Source organism: Canis lupus, chromosome 33 (assembly GCF_048164855.1).
Source record: "Canis lupus baileyi chromosome 33, mCanLup2.hap1, whole genome shotgun sequence".
Classification (NCBI taxonomy): domain Eukaryota; kingdom Metazoa; phylum Chordata; class Mammalia; order Carnivora; family Canidae; genus Canis; species Canis lupus.
This window is the reverse complement of record NC_132870.1, coordinates 8,850,269-8,871,815: the sequence shown is the minus strand read 5'-3', so window position 1 is coordinate 8,871,815 and position 21,547 is coordinate 8,850,269. Positions and strand designations below refer to the sequence as shown.

At 38.2% G+C, this 21,547-nt stretch overlaps 1 long non-coding RNA gene and 1 other non-coding gene across 2 annotated transcripts in view; one reads left to right on the top strand and one right to left on the bottom strand.

Moving 5' to 3' along the window:
- Positions 1-771: 771 nt before the first annotated feature.
- LOC140624010 (uncharacterized) overlaps positions 772-21,547 on the bottom strand; it is a 63,260-nt gene continuing 42,484 nt past the window's right edge. Inside the window, exon 4 of the long non-coding RNA XR_012023567.1 lies at positions 772-1,169. This is a non-coding gene — a long non-coding RNA (uncharacterized lncRNA). The remainder of the gene's footprint in view (positions 1,170-21,547) is intronic.
- LOC140624049 (U4 spliceosomal RNA) lies at positions 15,788-15,925 on the top strand. Its single transcript, XR_012023587.1, has one exon. It is a non-coding gene; the product is annotated as a U4 spliceosomal RNA (small nuclear RNA).

The window sequence follows — 21,547 nt, the reverse complement described above, 5'->3', positions numbered from 1 at the left end:
AAGGGCCAGTGCAGAGGACAGGAGTACAGACAGGCTCCTGGCCTTGCAGGCTAAGGGAGCCAAAGAGTTGTCAAAAGCAAGATTTTTAGATCAAACAAAGAAGCCAATCCAAATTGAAATCTCGTATTATGAATTTAGTTCAGGACCAGTCATTCTTCTTTTCTCTGATAATATTGCTAATAAACCATGTTTTCTCCACCTTTTATTTCAGCTCATCTTCTGGACACTCAGTGAAATTTAATTTTGTTTGATTTGGCTCATCATCCTCTCCTGCCTTCATTCTTTGGCATACTGTCTGTCATCAAAATGCACAGCCTCCCCCCTCCCGTCCCCACAGCTCTGGGCCATCCATAGGTGTTCTGGCAGGGTGCAACTTATTTATGCTCTGGGACTGAGTTCCTTGGAGCACCACAAACAAAATGCAGGTATCATAAAAATAAAACCTTACGAAGTGTGACTGTAAGTTAATGCTTAAGTATTGGCCATGTAATTAGAATATCTGCACAGCCTCTCAAGATTTGTGCTTTAGTTTGTTATTACTTTTTTACACACACACACACCCAGCTTTAGTAGGGAGTAAATGACAAATAACTTTGCATGAGTTTAAGGTATGTGATGTGATGATTTGATGTATGTGTATATTGTGAAATCATTGCCATCATAAGGCTAGTGAATACAAGATCTGCGCTTTTGAATGCATTTATTCTGTCAGATTTGCTTTTAAAGTTATTCAGATTAACATATATACACCTCATTTACTGATATGCCAGTCAATCACTGTCATCATTAAGAGACGATGTACTCAGTACTGTATATAGTAACTGTGAAGTCTAACCATGTAAGTAAAAAACTGATAAATAACAAACAAGATCTTGTTAGAGCTCAGCCTCAGTGGTAAGAAAGGCTGTTAACATTTGGATTCAACTCAAGAGGTGAAATCAGACCACTTGTCACGAGCGTGCAGCCATCAGGCATGAGACATTGCACATTTAACGAGGAGACAGGCTTGGGGGACAGCGCTTATGGAGGACTTAAGAGAAGGTCATTACAAGACGGTCTCAGTTACAGAGATGAAAGCAGCAGTGTAAACTCAGGCAGGAATCAGAGCTGAAGGCTGAGCAGGTCATCAAAGGGACAAGGAGACAGAATGCAGGAGGCATCCTGAGTTCCTGTGATATAAACAACCAGCTGTTAGGGAAATTAATACATCAGAACTAATTAAGGAACACAGCAGAGCATTTTTAGGTGGCTAGCTCTTTAGTATCCCACATGTTCCAATAATTTACCTGAATGGGAAGACCTGACCTCACAATGGATACGACCATATAAGAGCCTTCCATGGATAGGGAATTCTGGAGGCCCTAAGAGTCTCGGTGTGTGCCCGCTGAAGTTAAGCAGCAAGTCTACCTGGTACAAACATACCCACTAAGGTCACACCTTCAGCTAAGTAATTTCTGACACATATGATTTTAAATTAAAAGGAAAAAAAAAGGGAAAAAAACAATCAGGTGACATTGATTGTAATAATATTTTTATATAACTATGTATCCAAAAAGCATCACTTAAACACACAATCAATACTAAAAAATTAGATATTTTGCCTTTATTTCATGCTAAGTCTTAAAATCCTGGGTGCATTTACATTTATGGCCTGTATCATTTGGACTAGCCACATTGCAATGCTTAATAGCTACATGTGTTGGTAGCTACCACACTGGACAGTGCAGAGCTGAACTATGACTCAAATATGTCCAAGATAGTCTTCAAATGATATGTTTAAAAAAAAAAACAAAAATGGGGGCACCTGTGTGTCTCAGTAGTTGAGTGTCTGCCTTTGGCTCAGGTCATAATCCCAGGGTCCTGGGAATGAGACCCACATAGGCTCCCAGAAGGAGCCTGCTTCTCCCTCTGCCTACGTCTCTGCCTCTCTCTGTGTGTTTTTCATGAATAAATAAATATAATCTTGAAAAATAATGGCAACTATCACTAGGAAATCACCTTACAATCTAATGAATGTTTTCATATTTTATCTGCTAAAATCCAAAACAATAACCTATGCGGTTGTATGACACTTACTATTATCTCTAGCTGACAAATTAGAGAATAATTTTAGATCTTTATAAGATCACAACCCTAGTAATAAACTTGAACCCAAGTCTTCTTCTATCCAGAAATTAGGTATCTCAGGGAGATTAAATGAATTGCCAAAGGCTAGCCAGCATGTTAGTTACAGAACATGAATTAAAATCTGAGCCGTTTACTCCCAAACCAATGCTCTCACCACTGCAACAACACTGCAGATGCCCTCGGACTTATCTATACAATTCTCAAGACTCCTTTTCCCTACGTTGATCTGAAAGTCAATGCTAATCACATTACTATTGGGTGGCCCAATGGGTTAAGCACTTGCTTTCTGCTCAGGTCATGATCCCAGAGTCCCGGGATCCAGCTCATAGGGCTCCCTGCTCAACAGGGAGTCTGTTTTATCCCTCTCCCTCTACCCATCTCCCTGCTCTCTTTCCCCCTTCCCCATAAATAAATAAATCTTAAAAAAACACATATACAGAAAGATAGGTATACATACTTTGATTAAGCAAATAATTTCCTTTAATAAAAGATTAAATTGAGGGGCACGTGGGTGGCTCAATCAGTTAAGCCTCTGCCTTTGAGTTAAAAAAAAAAAAAAAAAGCCTCTGCCTTTGTCTTGGGTCACGATCCCAGGGTCCTAGGATCAAGCCCCACATCAGGCTCCCTACTCAGTGGGAAGCCTGCTTCTCCTTTTCTCTCTGCCTGCTGCTCTCCCTCTACTTGTGCTCTCTCTCTCTGTCCAATAAATAAAATCTTAAAAAAAAGTTAAATTGATTATTAATTCTGTGTATTTTAGTGATATAATGGGAGTTCCTATATTTATGTTGAACAAATTAGTTTTCCAGATGTAAAGGTCACTCATTTCAATAGTTGGATTTTCTGACTTTTCCCAAATATCAGAGCAATGCATGTGAAAATAAGAAATAATAAATTGTAATGTTACAATTACAATATATCACAGGAAAAGCAAGAAAGAATTCTCTTGGGAAAGTCAATAAATAGGCACCTTAATTAAATATTACGGTTGTATTACCATGTAGGCAATTTTTTTTAATTTGGAAAGGGGAAAAAATCTCTAAAGACAGTTTATTTTCTAAAGATGATTTTACTCAACAAGTACCAAATAATTAAATTTACAATGATATATGCTCATCCAAACATTCTTAAATGTGGAGAAGGCCACCATCTGCTCTCCACAGCGTTTGGAATAAGAAGGCTATTTAGTAATCATAAGGACCAAGGGCTTCCAGCCATATGCTGCCAGGATCCCCTGTTGTTGAGAGGCAGGCTGATGACTCTAGAACTGACTCCTCCATGAGTCACGAAAGACCTGATATGATTAATAAAATCAATAGTTTGGGAGGATGCTCACATTGTTACACATACATTCACTGAGTCTTTCAATAAACAGACCTCTAAAGGAAATTTTTTTAAAACATATATCAATAATTAGTACTAAGGATATTATTCTCTTAGAGCATTAAGTCAAGCATGTTTTTATAAGCCAAGGTTTTTTTAAAGATTTATTTATTTTATTTGATAGAGAGTAGGGGAAAGGGGCAGAAAGTCTTAAGCAGACTCTATGCGGAGTGCAGAGCCCCACTTGGGACTTGATCTCAGAATCCTGAGATCACAACCTGAGCCAAAACCAAGAGTCAGAGGCTTACCCAACTGCTCCACCCAGGCGCCCTTTTCCTAGGCAAAGTTTATTACAGCTCAGGCAATATCCAATTTCATAAAGCCATTGGCCACATATTATGTGAAACGAACTGGAGTAGATTCCTTATGCAGATGTTATACAGGACCAAATTTAAATTAAAATCATAGCCCTTAGGAATTTAGAGTATAATTGAGAATTGAATGCATGATAAGCAGTAATACACACCACTTTTTTTTATCCTGAAAATATTCTGTCACATTTTAATCAACTAAAAGCATTATGCCTTTTTCTTCCCCCACCTGATTGATAGCTTAACTGAGTGCAGAATCCCAGACTGGAAATAATTTCAACCAGAATTTTGAATATGTCATTCCATTATCTTCTGGTACTCAGGATTGCTCATGAGAAAACGTGTACAGTTTTGAACACTGGTCAGTTTTCTTCTTCCTTGGAAGCTTTTGGGAGTTTCTCTTTGTCAATTTTCTGGAATTTCATGATGATGTGCCACAGTGTGGATCCTTTTCTCATCCTTTGTTCTGTGCTCCCTCAGCGGGTCCTATCAGTCTGTCAATTCATACCTTTCAGATATGGTATGTTTTCCTGATAATTCTCCCCACCTTTTATTCACTTCTGTTTTCTCTGTTCTCTTTATTTATTCCATTATCTCAATAGAGGATCTCTTGAACTTCTTTTCTAATTCTCTTATAATTTCTCAGCTTTTTCATCTCTTTGTTTTACTCATAAAGTTTCCTCAAATATATCTTTTAACGATTCTATTAAATGTTTAATTTCTGGTCCTAAATTTTTCATTTCCAAGAAATTTACTTTGTTTACTCACTGTGATCCAATAGTTCTTATTTCAAAGAATTATAGCTTATTTGGTGGCCTTTTTTGTTTCATTTATAAAATATGTTTTCTCATCTACTTAGGGATATTAATTACAGTTTTCATTATTTTACTTTGTTCTTTGCATTTTTCATCTACTCTAATGTTCTTTATTTCTACAGATTTGGTTTGGCTTTCAAAAGAATCTGGCTCAAAGATCTATGGATCCTTGATTGCCGACTTTAAGAATGAGGCACTGAAAAACTGAGTAGATGCTGTACGTGTAGATGGGACTTGACTGCTTCACTGATGTGGATCTGATGGTGTCATCCCACTGGACCCCTAATTGTCCACATCTGTAGACATTTAGATGTAAATTTCAAGAGATGAATCCTCCAGTTCTTACCTAAGAGTCTGTCAGTATCATGAGCACTCACTTAGGAAATGAGGAAAAGGGGATTCCATGGCACAATATGAAATTTTAATTTAATATCTTTGTTTTCTACATGCTTCTCCTGCTTTCAGTTGTGCTCCAGTCCAGAGTCTTCTTGGTTTAACTTCTCTGGAAATTAGACCTCTAGTCTTCTATGAGCATGCAGAAGGCACTCAGCAAACAGTGGAAGGGGATCAGAAGACCTACACTGCTTTTATACAGACATTTGACCAATCCTTATATTTTTGGCACAACTTGTACCACCTCCCTCTTTTCAGAGGTACCTGCAATTCCTAAGCCTAGTTTTCCAGAGCTCTAAAGCAGACTTGGGTGACCTCTGTGTTTCTCTCACTGCTAGCTTGAGTTTCAGATTCCTCGCCCTAAGTTACTCTTACTATGTATATATAAATTATATATTTATAATATATTATATATAATAAAGATGGCCTTAATGTTCTTGGCCCATTTGTTCTATTAAAACTACTAAAATAGGGCAGAAATAGAGCTGCACCAGTCGTCAGACCCAGGCCCTAACAGAGGGGCTGCATCCATATCCTACCTCTTGGACATTCACTGCAGGTGCCCTGAGCTCCTGAGTAAACAATCCAACCACCCTGCAGAAGAAGTAATATGGTAAGACCCTGACTGAGACTTCATAGAGAGAGAAAGAGATCCAGGTGAACTTAGACTCTAGCTCCCTACTCAGATGCATGAGTAAAGCCATCCTGGATACTCCAAATCAGTATTTTTGGATACTGCCAAAAAAATAGTCCCCAGGGTTCATAGTCAATGCCACTCAAAATGGAAGAATCACCCAATTGAACCCTGTCCAAATTTTTGACCATAAAAATTGTAGAGTAGAGGGGCACCTGGGTGGCTTAGTCAGCTAAGTGTCTGCCTTCAGCTCAGGTCATGATCCTGGGGTCCTGAAATGGAGCCTTGCTCCATGGGGGGGCCTGCTTCTCCCTCTCCCTCTGCCTCTGCCTGACGTTCCCCCTGCTTGTGCTGGCACTCTCTCTCTCTGTCTCTCTCTCTGTCTCTCTCTCAGTCAAATAGATAAAATATTTTTTTAATTGTAGGTATGATAAAATATTTGTTTTAATCCATTAACTTTTAAGATAGTTAATTATGTAGCCATAGATTACCAGAACAATCTGTTTTTCCCTTCCAAATTGTGTGGTATTTTTCTCTTCTCCTAGTGTTTTTGTCCTTGAGGCTTATGACTTTTTTTTTTTATCTCTATGTTGTCATTTGAGAGAGCTTTCAGTGGCAGTGATAGAGAATGCATATACTGTCCACCATGCTTAATGAGAAGTCCCCTCATTTATTCTTTAATTTCTTTTATATTCTTAAGTATGATTTATTTTTTAATATATTTCATTGTCAGGTTTCTGTTAGATTTTCAAAACACAAGTGGAAAATTCTCATGGCATAATCTATCTCTTCCATTAATTATACCTCCACAAACCAAAGTCATTCTGATAAAACAATTACATTCCCTCTGCTCTACCAACACATTTATGATATAAAGATTGAGCCATATTTCTAACAAAATTTAGCATTCATTATTTTTGCCGGAAAAGCCAATGACAGATAACAGCAATGGATTTAATGCCACATGTCAACTCATTTTATAGAACTAAAGAGACTGTCCTTTTTTAAAATCTAGTTAAGGAAGTGTCTAACCTCATCTTTTAGTCCTATTCCTGACAAGATCCACAAGGACTTGGTAAGAACTGGATCAAATTAATGCTTTCTGGCAATGCATTAGCAGCCAGCAAGTTCACTCATTAGTGTGTGAAATAAACCCAGCATTTCAGAAAGATAGAGGTGCCATTTGAGAAGAGAACATATTAGTGCTTCATCCCAATCTCTCCTACACTGTAGCCTAAGTTGTAGCACATGATCTTCTTCAGAAATATGGCATTAAGTAGGAGTATAACCAATAAGAGGTGCTCTGATATTTCCTGAGAAGTCAGCATTCTACTGACGTATGGCTAAACAGCCATTACAGTGATTTAAGGATTTATATGAATTGGTGACTCCTGCTACTATAAGCCTGATTATAACAGAGAATTAAGGAGTGGGGGAAGAAGAAGGAAGGATAACCCTAGATATGTCTGTATTTCAAAGTGAGTCCTCAATCGACATTAGTTTCCTGACACTTTCTTTTGTCCCCCTGTGGAACTATCCGATGAACACAGTATATGGAGCCAATTCAAGAGAAGGGGAAAAAACAGGGATTCTGGAGAATGGGCTGTACAGTGTGTGCTGTAGTCAGGTACTTCTCAGGCTAATGTGCATACAAATCAATGAGTACATTGTTAAAATGCAGATTCTAATTCAGTAGGTCTCAATAGCACTGAAATTCTGCATTACTAATAAGATCCAAAATTATGCCAAGGCTTCTGGTCCACAGAACACACTTTGAGAAGACTATAATCAGATGTTTACATATCTCTCTTCTGTCATTACATTTCAAACCTTATCCTCATCAACAAAATTCAGAAAAGATTTTACCAAAGGTGTAGGGCAAAAGAGTACAGCATAGCAACTTAAAAATCAGGCATGTATATATCCCTAAATACCTCATTCTTTTAATGGGGTTTTTTTGAGCTTTATACAAAAATGTTATCAACTATAATCTTCTGACACCTGCTTCTTTTCATCACGTTTCTAAAATTTATCCATACAGTTGCAGCTTCAACAATAATGATATTCTCATTCTTAACTGGGTGGTATGTTCACAAGTGTTCATTTTACTGCTATGCTTCAAAATTAAACATCATTATATTTCTCTTATATGTATTAAGTACTACATTCTAAAAACATCTCAGCTAAATATTTGACATCTCTGTTCTTAAAGTTCACACAGCCATTAACACGGCCAACAGCATCCAACCTCTGAGCATCCACTCCATGGAGCCCAAAGGCCACATCACTTAACTCCAGCTCCCCTCCTTCTGTCCTTTCATTTGTTTTCCTCTCATTGAAGCTCTTAACCCTTCAATCCCTATTACTGATTTTTCTACATGTCTTACTCAACATTAACTTGTGACAGACAGTTGCAATGTCTCACAGCTTTATTTAATAATACAATATTCCTGCTCATATAAAATCCAGAACTGAAGCCCCTGGCCAGGAAATCTTCTGGGCAGCCCTTCCAAGTGCTCAATTCAGGGCTCGAGATATTTCCATTGTGTTTTCTGTCCTATCAAAAGCCTTCCTTTACTGCTGTGGGGTTAGGGGGAAAGAGCAAGGAAGATTGCACAAGGGCTTTTTATGGCCTGGAAGTGGCGTATATCACTTCCACTCACCTTCCATTGCAAGAGCTCAGTTACACAGTCCACCTGGACACAAAGGGATACTGGGAAATAGAGGTCTTCCTGTATGCTTTGGAGAAAAATAAAATAGCTTTATAAACTAAAAACAAAAAAAAAAAAGAACTTATCCATTCTCCCTGCCACCATACACAGTGCCTTAAGAACCAAATTCTCGTTAACATTCATGAAATGAATGGGCATGGGTAGTCCCTTACCCATGTAGAGGGATATAATCTGACTGCATATACCTGGTTCCTTGAGCAACTGCTAAATATTCTGAAACTCCATTTTCTTTTATTGGTTAAAAAAATGTTCCTATATAATTGAAAATCAATAAAATATTCATTGAGAACTACATTAGGACCTTTGGGTAATACAAAAAGTAAATTAGGGTCACTGTTCTCTGAAGGCTGATAATCCAGTTAAGGGAAAAAATATGCTATCTGTGCAATAATACAGAATCTAAATATGAATTCTAAAATAATACAAGACCAAATGATTGTTGCCAAATGATTATTGCAAACTCTAAGGAATATAAATATAAAATACTTGTGATAAGCAAGTAGTAAATTATGGTTGGGGAAATTTGGAATCATTTGAAAAAATAGATGATTGATTGATGATAGATAATTACATAGATAAGTAGATAGGTAGAATAAAACCTCTTCTCCAAGAGGTATAAGACACTCTTATGATGCACAGAAAATTACAAATAGATAGAATTTAATGTATTTTATTAGCTTGACCTATGCTGCAATAGGCCCATTTATCCCATGGCTCAGTTCCAAGTATAGTTTATGCCCCAGTAAAAATAAGATACTATAATGTTCTACTCTAACTGTTATGCTTCCATTTTATATTAAAAATTCCCTTGATAATAAGGAAACAGGCAGGTACACTTATCCCACAGGGCTTCTAAATTCAGTAGACAACATCCTGTATTGCCCTTAAAATTAATCACACCCCAGAGTGCCTCAAAATGAACTTTAGCAAATAATGCAACTGTGATAAAATTTGCATATCAGATTTACAATGTATTCAAGGCTTCTATTTTCCCCCATCTCAGCACTTCTCTGCTAAATGAAATTGCACATATCTGGTAAGAGCAAAGGTGAAGTGCACTGCAAGAAATGTCAACCTTTCTAAAAGAAGCATATATGTGACTTGTGCTCTGGACCCACAGTATCAATGTTTAAGCAGATGGTAAAGCTGCATTTAGATTTGCAGTTGTGCTTTGGGGTAGGACACACAGGTAATCTAGCAAATAAGATCTTCTCGTACTGGCAGTTTCATAACAGAAGTGGAGCTGTTTAGAATTATTAAAGGGAAAAGTTGTGGCTCACATTTATTAGTATATGAAATACACCTAACATTTCAAAATGACAGAGGTGCCATTCCAACCACTCCTGTACCCCAATCGAAGTTGTAACACATAATCCTCTTCAAGAGCATGGCATTCGGTAAGAGTGTAACCAATAACAAGTGCTCCAAGTGATATTATCCTAGAAGTCAGCATGTTACTGATGTATGACCAAATAGCAAGTACAGGAATTTAGAGATTATATGAGTCATGTAAATTCACGTATATGAATATGAATTCTAATACATCAGCACTAGCCAAAGGAAAAATCCAAAGGGATTCCCACCATAAACTTTCATTCACCTGTCCCATCCCCATGACAAACTCTTCTCTCCTGCCTCTACTACAAACACCTGCACCCCCAATGTTTATAGCAGCAATGTTCACAATAGCCAAACTATGGAAAGAGCCATTGATAGAAGAATTGTTAAAGAAGATGTGGTAAATATATACAATGGAATATTACTCAGCCATCAGAAAGGATGAAATCTTGCCATTTACATTGATGTGGTTGAAACTGGAGGGTATTATGCTGAGTGAAATAAGTCAATTAAAGAAAGACAATTATCATATGGTTTCACTCTTATGTGAAACTTTATAAGAAACAGTGCAGAAATCATAGGGGAAGGGAGGGAAACTGAATGGGAAAAAAATCACAGAGGGAGACACACTATGAGAGACTCTTAAATAAGAAACAAATTGAGAGTTGCCAAAGGGAGGGTAGGTGGGGGAGATGGGGTAACCGGGCATTAAGGATGACAGGTGATGTGATGAGCACTGGGTTTCATATGCAACTGATAAACTACTGAACTCTACATCTGAAACTAATGATGTACTATATGTTAGCTAATTGAATTTAAATCAATAAAAATACAAAAAGTAATAATATTAAATAAATAAATAGTAAATTCACGTAAAGTACATGCACTCATCAAATTATATCACAAAAAGAGACTATCTTATAATTAACACATAGATCATTCAAACAAAATAAAGAACCCAAAATGGATCCTTATAAATATGTTTAACTGATTTTTGACAAAGTTACAAAATGGTTCAATGAAAGCAGAATACCCTTTTCAACAAATGATGATGAGGCAATTGTACATCCATAGGCAAAAAAATAAACCTTTATTTAAAACTTACGTGATGTACAAAAATTAACTCAAAATAGATGATGGACTTAAATATAAAACCTGAAACTGCCAAACTATTAGGGAAAAAATACAGCAGAGAAATCCTTTGGAATCTAGAGCTAGGAAGAATTCTTCGATTGGCACCGAAAGCAAAAGCCATAAGATGAGAAACTGATAAATTGGACCTCATCAAAATTTAAATTTTTGTTCTGTGAAAGCCCATACAAAGAGGATATACAGATGGCAAATGAGCACATGAAAAGATGTTCAACATCACTATCCATTAGAGAAATACAAGGTAAGACCACAGCGTAATTTCAGTACACACCTATCAGAATGGCTAAAACAAAAAAGCGACACCACGAGTGGCTGGCATAGTTATCTATGTTTAGAAACTGGGTCACTCATATATAGCTGGTGAAATCATAAAATGATACAGCTATTCTAGAAAACAGCTTGGCAGTTTCTTATAAAACCAAACATTCAACTCCTATACAATCCAACGATTGTACTCCTGGGCCTTTATCCCAGAGAAAGGAGAATTTACATCCACACAAAAACCTGTACATGAATGCACCCAGCAGCTTTAACCATAATAGCCTAAAACTGGCATCTGTCCAAATGCCCTTCAACAGGTGAAAGTTTAAACAAATTGCAGTACATCCATATCATGGGATACTACAGCAATTTAAAAAAGGAGACAAAACTACTCATACACACAACAATCTGGATGAATCTCGAGAGAATTACACTGTGTGAAAAAAGCCAATTTGAAATCCAACTATGACATGTATGGCTCCAACTACATAACATTCTGGAAAAAGCAGAACTATGGCAACAGTAAAAGGGTCCATTGTCATAGGGGTTGAGGGGAGGAAGGATGGAACAGGAAGAGAGCACAGAGGATTTTTAGGACAGTGAAACTATTTTGTGGGATAATGTAATGGTAGATATATATCATTTTACATTTGTGAAAACCTACAGAATGTACAACACCAAAAGTGAACCTGATATAAAATATCTAGGGATCCCTGGGTGGCGTAGTGGTTTGGCGCCTGCCTTTGGCCCAGGGCGTGATCCTGGAGACCCGGGATCGAATCCCACATCGGGCCCCTGGTGTATGGAGCCTGCTTCTCCCTCTGCCTATGTCTCTGCCCCCCCCCCCGTGACTATCATAAATAAATAAAAATTTTAAAAATAAAATAAAATATCTAAACTATGGACTAAGGGTGATAATGATGTGTCAGTGCAGATTCATCTATTGTAATATACATACTATTCTGGATGGGGAAGCTATGCATGGGTTAAAGCAGGAGTATATGGGAACTCTCTGGACTTTCTGCTCCACTTTGCTGCGAACCTAAAACTGCTCTAAAAAATAAAGTCCATTAAAAAAAAAAGTTACCTCAGGCATGACTATATTTATTGACAATAAGAAACAGATTAGTGGTTGTTTAAGGAAACGTGGGAGCAGAAGAAAAGTAGATGTGGGTATAAAAGGGTAACACAGGAGAGCCTTGTGATATCGGACCTGTTCGGTATCTTGACTATGGTGGTGGATACGTGAACCTATAAGATGATAAAAGTGCATAGAACTTAATATACACACATACATACAATACACACATATAAATGCATGTGTGAGAGTAGAAGTAAAACTGGAGAAATAGGAATAGGTGGATTGCATCCATGTTAATATCCTGGTTGTTTTTACACAACAGTTGTTACCATTGGGGAAAACCAAGCACAGGGTACAAGAGATCACTTTGTATTATACATTACAATAGTATGTGAATTATAATTATTTCAATTTTAAAGCTGAACGTCCTCTCCAGCAAGTTTTAATGATGTCATAGAAACTTGCCATACCCTGCTTAATTTTGCTATTTATAGCCAATGTTCACTCTTCAGCTATGCTCATCAGCAAATAAATATGCCATGCTTCCTCTCTTTAAGAATTGAAAGCTAGCCTAGCCTTAGAAATTGCCCAGTGTACTGGCATTGGGGGCTTGTCTCACCCTGCCTGCGAGGCTGTGCAGCCCTACCTTCCAGAGATTAAAGGAACCACAGTCCACACAGAGTCAGGCTCTGACAGTGTTTGGTAGCTCACAGGCTTTGTTGATGTCACTGAAACATCTGTGAAAATGATCTGCTCAACTGGGTTAAAACAGCAACTTACTGGCCCAGGGGAAAGAAATGTATGCCATGGAAAATTATATTATAAAGATGTAGCCAGCCACCAACAAAAATATTATGGCACAAGGCAGGGGCCAATGAGAATTGGAAAGACCTGCAAAGAGAATTTCTTCCTCTTCAGAAACCATAAGGGGACACTTCTGGCATTCTCTCTAAAGAGAATCAAACAAGATGCCTGTAAGCTTATCACTGCTCAAAACTTAATTTCATTTTGAACCCTGAAATCGCATCTACTGTATAAAGTGTAAAATGTAAAGACTGCGTTGGGTTCCAACTGATACCATCTGATAAGAAACATCGATTTTGATACCAAGAGAAGGGAAATGTTAATTAAACAAAGAAACATCAGAGTCAGAATATTGAAAGACCACATACTGAGCAAGGGAGGAAAGCAGACTGGGAGACTCGCTTACTCTTTGCTTTTATTTATTTATTTATTTTACTCTTTGCTTTTAATTTTTTTTTCTCTTTTGCCTTTCCTTTCTCTTCTACTTGTCCTCCACCTCTTCTCCTTATTGTTTGTTTTGTTTCATTTTTTACGATTCTGCACTCAACCTGATCTCCTAGCATCTATTTAAGTGACTCATTTTCAGGCTTCCAATATGTCTAAATTTTTCTGACAAATTTGGGAAAAGGGGTGGAGGAAGAAATATAGAAATATATTTGCATTCGGGACTGACAAGCAAGTCCCTCAGGAAAGAATGCATCCAAAGAATATAAATAACTTGGCCAGATAACATTAGTCATCAGGAAAGAGAAAGCAAAGTATTTATCATAGACCATCTATCCTGGCCCATTAACCCAATCCAAGTTAGGTTTAAATCAGTATATATATGATCTTCTCACTAAAACCTAAATAAGCCATCTAAACCAAGCAGCACCAGTTTAGTATCCACATGACAAAACAAAACTCAACATGAGAGAGAGACATCCTCCCACATCTGTGGGAGGGGGGCCGAGTGTGGCTGAGTGCCCATGTTTCACTGAGGTCCCACATAGGAGACTGCTTGCATTAGGACATCCAAGAGCAGCATTGACACTGGGTGGTGGTACCCAATGGCCATGCCTAGTGGAAGCTGTGGACACCAGAAGCAGCTAGGAAAAGCTTTACATAGCAGCTAAAAAGACATCTTTGTGAGATCACATATACATTTCTGGCCCCGCAGATGTCCAGAAATCTATAGAAGAGATGCAAGGGGTAATGGAAGAATGAAATAGTAAGCGGTAAAAAATCCAGGGGGGGAAAAAAAACCCCAAGCACACAATTTACTGTGATTAATATAAGTACACTTTTACCCTTAAGTTGGTATAGCTCAGGGAAATGCAAGTTTCATGTACATATAGTATACTTCCATTTAACAAAGAAAGTACTCAGTTGGAATAAATTAACATTTGGTCTCCTCCCAGATCTACCTAGGTAGACCCTATGTTTGTCTTTTGATTCTTTATATAGCTAGCCAAATATAATGCTCTCCAATGACATGTTTTTTTAAAAAACATTGTATTTATTTATTAGAGAGCGAGTGAGCCTGAGAGCAGGGGGGAGGGGTGAAGGTAGAGGGAGAAGCCGACATCCCGCTGAGCAGGGAGCCCGACACAGAGGCTCCTGTGTTCCATCCTAGAACCCTGAGATGATAATCTGAGCTGAAGGCAGATGCTTAACCAACTGATCCACCCTGTGACCCTTCCAATGACAAGTTTCTGGAGGTTTCACCAGCATATAAATACTCGTAAATAAAAATTTCAAAATGTGATTTCATGTATACAAGTGATTGATTGTCAGCAATGAATTAGATGCAGCATAAAACATACTATCAACTGCCCAATAGATGTGATCTTTTACCTCTGAGCAAGCTACCTATCACTATACTCCAAGACATAAAATAAGCTCTTCATGAAGGAACATCCAGGTCGTACTTACAACACCTTCCAATCTGTTATGTAATTTTACTAAATATCTAATAAATTCTTTCTTCCTAAATAGAAAATTCCATGGCCACCTTTGGTCATTATTTCCACATCTAAACTTCACTCTCTCAATAATATTCCTTAAGGGCAGCCCGGGTGGCTCAGCAGTTTAGCACTGCCTTTGGCCCAGGGCGTGATCCTGGAGACCCGGGATTGAGTCCCATGTCAGGCTCCCTGCATGGAGCCTGCTTCTCCCTCTGCCTGTGTTTCTGCTTCTCTCTCCCTCTGTGTCTCTCATGAATAAATAAATAAAATCTTTTAAAAAAATAATATTCCTTAAACATCAGTCCCTTCTTTGTTCTATTGCATGCCCTCTTGCTTTTGAACTATTATATCCTTGAACACTTTCCTTTCATATACATTTTCTGTCTTCCAAACTTGATTCACATTCGTCATGTTCACCTTTCATTTCACTCTCAAGAATGAGCACTGACCTTATATTTTTAGTCTCCACAAGGATCTATGACCTAAAGATCTTTTATCATCATGGCTGTCTTTATTGATGCTTCATTACCATTCCTGTCATATAAGGTTCAGAATCATGCACAAAGCTCGAACCAAGTAGGGTGGATTTCTGGTCCTTTGAAATGCTTTTTATAATGATGTGAACTTGAGTTCCATTAGCTTTCCTGAATATTAAGATCTACTGCTCTCATTTTGTTTCATCTCACCTATAACTCTTGTTACTAATATGCCCTTTAAAAATGTTATTTTAATATATATTTTTTGCAAGCCGTGGCCTAATTCTTTTCTCCATTTTTCTAAAATTTTTCTGTGTGGTTTCTAATACAACATACAAGCTTCATGCAGTGGCAGTATCACAGCCAATGAGGTTTATCTGAGGTGCGATTACTGCTAACTGAAAACTTTTCCAATATGATGTACAAGTGCAATGACAAATATTTTCTTTAGTACAAAAATCAATACAGTAATTGTGTTCTTCTAATTAAATCAATTTACATGAATGTTTTATCTCACCAAAATACAACTTAATGGTCTTCTACATGATATTTGTCATAAAAGGAAAGGAAGCCAGGTGAAAGAGGAGCATAGAATTATTCCTGGTACTTAAAGAGGAATCTAAGAACATATATTACTGATTCTGGACTAGTTGAGTCAGCTCTAAATGAAGAGCAAATTTTGTGGATTTGGAAATATTCACATGACTTGAGAGTATTCACAAAAACACAAAATTTTCAACTAACAATAATCTAAAAACTCATAAAGTTTATATTTTCTTTATCAGCTTTAGTTTTTGATATTTTGATAGACTTCATTTTAGTTTTTCTTTTATTTTACAATTCTGAGAATTAGGTAGTGAAAAAAATGCCCAAGCACAAATTGTTCAAGGTGGCCTACAAGTTGATTATACAAACTGGAATGAGAAGTCAAAGCAGCCATGTTTACACTGCAGATAATCTTTTGACTTATTACTTTAGAACAGTCAGAAATTTTACTTTCCTTGTTTCACTGAAGTTACAGGAAAAATGACAATTAATGAACTCTGTGATGTGCCATCTTCTTTTTCCTTCCTCATCAATTTCCCTGAAACTGGGTGCCTGGGTGGCTCAATAGTTGAGTCTCTGCCTCTGGCTCAGGTTGTGATTTGTGATTGCAAGGTCCTGGGATGGAGTCCCACATCAGGTTCCCCGTCAGGAGCCTGCTTCTCCCTCTGCCTGTGTCTCTGCCTCTCTTTCTTTGTGTTCTCTCATGAATAAATAGATACGGTCTTTAAATTAAAAAAAAAGGAGGGGCAGCCCGGCTGGCCCAGCGGTTTAGCTCTGCCTTCAGCCCAGGGCCTGATCCTGGAGACCCAGGATCAAGTCCCACATCAGGCTCCCTGCATGGAGCCTGCTTCTCCCTCTGCCTCTCTCTCTCTCTCTCTCTCTCTGTGTGTGTGTCTCTCATGGATGGATGGATAGATAGATAGATAGATAGATAGATAGATAGATAGATAGCTAAATAAATAAATAAATAAATAAATTCTCTGAAACTAACATGCTTAAACTTATCTATTACATTCACATGTTATCTGCAGTGTCCAGAGCAGAGGAAAACTGTCCCAGAAAATAGAAATAGGGCACCAGTATAGGTAAAATAAGAATAAATCAGCAAATGGTCAAATTATCCATCTCCCTGCTTGCTTTCTTTTGTATATATTTACCTTTTTCACTCACACTTCCCACCCCAAACTGTCTATGTAAGGAGGTTCCTACAGAGGTGTCCCTCTGTTCAATGGAAGCCACGTCTGCCATCCCGGGAAACTTTGTGCTAGATTCTAGAAGTGAGAATTGGAAGAAAGAAAGCATGTCTTATTCACATTTTTTACCTCTGCAGGTAGCAAAATAATTGCCACATAATCATAATCAGTACTTAATTAATGATTCCATGTCCCAGTTAATCAATCTGTTATAACACTACCTACTTCATCGAGATACATAAATATTAAATGAGCTGATATTTGTAAACATCTTAAAATAGTGGCTGGCAGATGGTAAGGATTACATAAATGTTTTTAAAAAGTTGTCTTCTGGGCTATTACCATTAGTTGCTTAATTCTGAAGAATTTACTATTTGTTATAGGCAAAAAATGGTGGGCTACTTCTCTGAAAATATTCCATGCTAGATATAATATTTTAATTGGTAAAGCCTATCAAGACCACATAATACTAAAGTTCTCTTTGCCATCCTCCTCTCCCTGTTCATACTCACAAAAAAATTTTAGAGTAATAGTTCCTCTCAAAATCTGGAAATGTTCTTTAAAGCAAATTGTTTCTCCTTGCCAAATGGAGGAGGCTTTGGCCTCTGGCAATACAGAGAACAAGATATCCTGACAAATCCTTCCAGACAAAACACTAATGTGAGATGACTTGGAATAAAGAAGAAAGATTCTTTAAGTAAATAGCTAAAAATATGAACAGTAAAAGAGGTCCTCAGAAGCCACAGAATCAAGAAGAAGTAGGAGTCCATGTGATAAACAGGTACTCAATGGACTCCTGCCCTGAAGGCATGTGCTGACGCCTGGAACCTAGAGCCTTCCATCTTAAGGCTACATTGAATGGATTAGACAGAAATTTGCCACAAGATAGCAACACTTATAAAGCTAGAGAAAATATGACTGTTTAGTAATGCTTCAGGGATACTGAGATAGTAAAATAAAGTCCCAACTCTCAAGAGTCTCAAGATCCCGAGGACACACATATAGAAATCAGCACAGGCAGCACAGTAGTATAGCTATAATGTCTTAGAAATATGTACAAAGTACCACAAGAATCAAGACAAAGGAGTGGGAAGCTTACTGGAGAAGTCAGTTAGGGCTTCCCATCCCAGAGAGACTGATACAAGCTGATTAAACAAAGCAGATAAAATGAAGAGATGTAACGCAGAGGAACAGAGATCTACAGCTAGTCTGAAGAAAAGCAAGGAATTCAGTATGACCGGAGCACATGACCCACGTGGGGAAATGATCCAACCCAGGGCAGTAGCAAACAGTATGGAGAGGAGAAACGGTTCCAGCAATATTGAAGAAGCATACAGAAATGAGTGGCTCACAGGGAAGTAGGAAGAAGGTGGAATGCAGGATTGCTCACATGTAGACTGCAGTGGCATTACCTGAATCAGAGATCAGAAAAGCGGGTTATGCAGCAGTTGTGTCTGAATCGGCAAATGTTTCAACTGAGGATCATTTGTATATGCTTGGTTAACCTTATCAAAAATAATCTTGAATTGCAAATCTTATCAAAGATAGACTTGAATTGCAGTGAGCACTGTGGAGGACTTTTAACCTAGATAAGCTTATCTATTTATGAGGGGTCCCAGAGAAAAAGGGGTCTCAGCCAAGCACTCGCCATAAGGGGTAGAGGGAAAAGTACTTTCCCTTCTCTATAGTTTCGGTTGACCAGCATGAGACCTGCTGGGGCACCCCACTTGCTCCAGAGCCTGCAGACAGGATCCTGGGAAAACTGGCAGAAGCCAGAAAGGGGTAAGAATTCTTATCCACCTTAGCTCTCCCAGATCTCTGTCTGTAGTACCTGGTTGGGGGAGGAAAGCAAAATTCTACATTTTTCCTTTTCAAATTCATACTGGCAGGCGAAAAACATTAAGAATTGGATCTTTCAATTGTGACTTGTGAATTTCCTTTCAGGGACCCACTGGTTGTTGATCCTTACTCTCCCATGGACAGCTATTGCCTTCTTGTTGTCTCATTTTGTGTCCTAAGAACTTGGCTTGGCAGCCATCAGGCTGAAGCCTCAAAATATGGTCAAACAGAAATGCAGGTTTCATCCCCTTTGGCTGGACAGCAATGTGGGCCGTACTCCACTTGCTGCTAGGATCCTACCACCATTGCCCACTCTCAGGGCAATTGTCTCAGTCTGTCATTTGGTTATCTTTGGGAATGGCTCCATTCTTGTATCTTTTGTACCCTCTCTGTGGATGCCACTTGAGTCCAAGGGGTTGTTCAAATACTGACAGGAGTGTTTACTATTGTTAGCTGAAGCCTGACAGAATATTTGAAAACAATTTTTGTGCTTTTGGTTTTTGTTTGAAGTAACTCTATGGTCGGAGGTGGCCACATTGGAAGCTGATATTCAGAGCCTGATAGGAATTTCCGTCTTCCCTAAGCTAAAATGAAACTATGTACCCAGCAGCAATCATCCTGAAACCTTTGTGGAAGGATTTATTAAAACATTCCAAGACACACAATTCTAAATCTAGAATATAGGGATCTTTCCATTTACACCATAGTTAAAAATCTTCTCCATAATATAAAGAAGCAAACTGAGGACAATATAGTTGGATGGGTGGTAGGTCAGCCTCTAGATACCCTTCGGTTTGCAATTCAGTTCTTCGAGGAACCACAAACAACCGTACTTGTCTTAAAAATTTAATCTTTACGGGAACAGAAAATGACTCTAGAAACAACTCAAAATCTACCTATCCCGTTTACCAATCCCAAACCTCCGCCTCTTCATTTCAAAAGGCCCAAGGGAACTGTAAAAAATCTAGACTTAGGGAACAAAAATCATTTTGGTGGGACTTGTATTCTTTCTCTGTGCTTTTTGAGATGGAAGTATTCTACTAGTTTGCCCTAGAAACCAAGGAAATGGGATCTCTGGGTGGCACAGCGGTTTGGCGCCTGCCTTTGGCCCAGGGCGCAATCCTGGAGACTCGGGATCCAATCCCACGTCGGGGTCCCGGTGCATGGAGCCTGCTTCTCCCTCTGCCTGTGTCTCTGCCTCTCTCTCTCTCTCTCTCTCTCTGTGTGTGTGTGATGACTATCATAAATAAATAAAATAAAAAAAAAACTCTACTGCAAAAAAAAAAAAAAAAAAGAAAGAAAGAAAGAAAGAAACCAGGAAATTTTTACGAGAAGGAGAAAAAAGGAAAAGGAAGGTTATTTTAGTGACAAGACCTGTAAAAAGTCTTAAAACTCTCTTGCACAAATATTAGTAAAAAATCTTTAGCCATCTGTCATCTGAGTGGATAACCTTAACTTATCCCATCTGCCAGAAACACAATTTGGATCCAACTGTTCTTTTACAAAAAAAAAAAAAAAAGAAAGAAAGAGTATTGCATTATTGGAGCTGTCTCATGGCTAAAACTTTAAAATAAAAGCTATATGGGAGAAGATATTTGCAAATGACATATCAGATAAAGGGCTAGTTTCCAAGATCTATAAATAACTTATGAAACTCAACACCAAAGAAACAAACAATCCAATCATGAAATGGGCAAAAGACATGAACAGAAATCTCACAGAGGAAGACATAGACATGGCCAACATGCACATGAGAAAATGCTCTGCATCACTTGCCATCAGGGAAATACAAATCAAAACCACAATGAGATCCCACCTCACACCAGTGAGAATGGGGAAAATTAACAAGGCAGGAAACAACAAATGTTGGAGAGGATGCGGAGAAAAGGGAACCCTCATACACTGTTGGTGGGAATGTGACCTGGTGCAGCCACTCTGGAAAACTGTGTGGAGGTTCCTCAAACAGTTAAAAATATACCTGCCCTACGACCCAGCAATTGCACTGTTGGGGATTTACCCCAAAGATACAAATGCAATGAAACGCCGGGACACCTGCACCCCGATGTTTCTAGCAGCAATGGCCACGATAGCCAAACTGTGGAAGGAGCCTCGGTGTCCATCGAAAGATGAATGGATAAAGAAGATGTGGTTTATGTATACAATGGAATATTCCTCAGCTATTAGAAATGACAAATACCCACCATTTGCTTCAACGTGGATGGAACTGGAGGGTATTATGCTGAGTGAAGTAAGCCAGTCGGAGAAGGACAAACATTATATGTTCTCATTCATTTGGGGAATATAAATAATAGTGAAAGGGAATATAAGGGAAGGGGGAAGAAATGTGTGGGAAATATCAGAAAGGGAGACAGAACGTAAAGACTCCTAACTCTGGGAAACGAACTAGGGGTGGTAGAAGGGGAGGAGGGCGGGGGGTGGGAGTGAATGGGTGACGGGCACTGGGGGTTATTCTGTATGTTAGTAAATTGAACACCAATAAAAAATAAATAAAATAAAAT